Below are 1,638 nucleotides of genomic sequence, written 5' to 3'. Positions count from 1 at the left end.
ATGCTTAATGCTTAATGCTTAATGCTTAATGCTTAATGCTTAATGCTTAATGCTTAATGCTTAATGCTTAATGCTTAATGCTTAATGCTTAATGCTTATGCTTAATGCTTAATGATAAATGCTTAATGCTTAATGCTTAATGCTTAATGCTTAATGCTTAATTCTTAATGCTTAATGCTTAATGCTTAATGCTTAATGCTTAATTCTTGATGCTTAACGCTTAACGCTTAACGCTTAACGCTTAACGCTTAACGCTTAACGCTTAACGCTTAACGCTTAACGCTTAACGATTAACGCTTAACGATTAACGCTTAACGATTAACGCTTAACGCTTAACGCTTAACGCTTAACGCTTAACGCTTAACGCTTAACGCTTAACGCTTAACGCTTAACGCTTAACGCTTAACGCTTAACGCTTAACGCTTAACGCTTAACGCTTAACGCTTAACGCTTAACGCTTAACGCTTAACGCTTAACGCTTAACGCTTAACGCTTAACGCTTAACGCTTAACGCTTAACGCTTAACGCTTAACGCTTAACGCTTAACGCTTAACGCTTAACGCTTAACGCTTAACGCTTAACGCTTAACGCTTAACGCTTAACGCTTAACGCTTAACGCTTAACGCTTAACGCTTTATGCTTTATGCTTTACGCTTTACGCTTTACGCTTTACGCTTTACGCTTAACGCTTAACGCTTAACGCTTAACGCTTAACGCTTAACGCTTAACGCTTAACGCTTAACGCTTAACGCTTAACGCTTAACTCTTAACGCTTAACTCTTAACGCTTAACTCTTAACGCTTAACGCTTAACGCTTAACGCTTAACTCTTAACGCTTAACGCTTAACGCTTAACGTTTAACGCTTAACGTTTAACGCTTAACGTTTAACGCTTAATGCTGAATGCTGAATGCTAAATTCTGAATGCTTAACGCTTAACGCTTAACGCTGAACGCTGAACGCTGAACGCTGAATGCTGAACGCTGAATGCTGAACGCTGAATGCTGAATGCTGAATGCTTAATGCTTAATGCTTAATTCTTAATGCTTTATGCTTAATGCCTAATGCTTAAATGCTTAATGCTTAATGCTTAATGCTTAATGCTTAATGCTTAATGCTTAATGCTTAATGCTTAATGCTTAATGCTTAATGCTTAATGCTTAATGCTTAATGCTTAATGCTTAATGCTTAATGCTTAATGCTTAATGCTTAATGCTTAATGCTTAATGCTTAATGCTTAATGCTTAATGCTTAATGCTTAATGATAAATGCTTAATGCTTAATGCTTAATGCTTAATGCTTAATGCTTAATGCTTAATGCTTAATGCTTAATGCTTAACACTTAACGCTTAACGCTTAACGCTTAACGCTTAACGCTTAACGATTAACGCTTAACGATTAACGCTTAACGATTAACGCTTAACGCTTAACGCTTAACGCTTAACGCTTAACGCTTAACGCTTAACGCTTAACGCTTAACGCTTAACGCTTAACGCTTAACGCTTAACGCTTAACGCTTAACGCTTAACGCTTAACGCTTAACGCTTAACGCTTAACGCTTAACGCTTAACGCTTAACGCTTAACGCTTAACGCTTAACGCTTAACGCTTAACGCTTAACGCTTAACGCTTAACGCTTA

The sequence above is a fragment of the Impatiens glandulifera genome, chromosome 3 (assembly GCF_907164915.1).
Source record: "Impatiens glandulifera chromosome 3, dImpGla2.1, whole genome shotgun sequence".
NCBI classification, from domain to species: domain Eukaryota; kingdom Viridiplantae; phylum Streptophyta; class Magnoliopsida; order Ericales; family Balsaminaceae; genus Impatiens; species Impatiens glandulifera.
Note: the sequence above shows the minus strand (reverse complement) of the source record.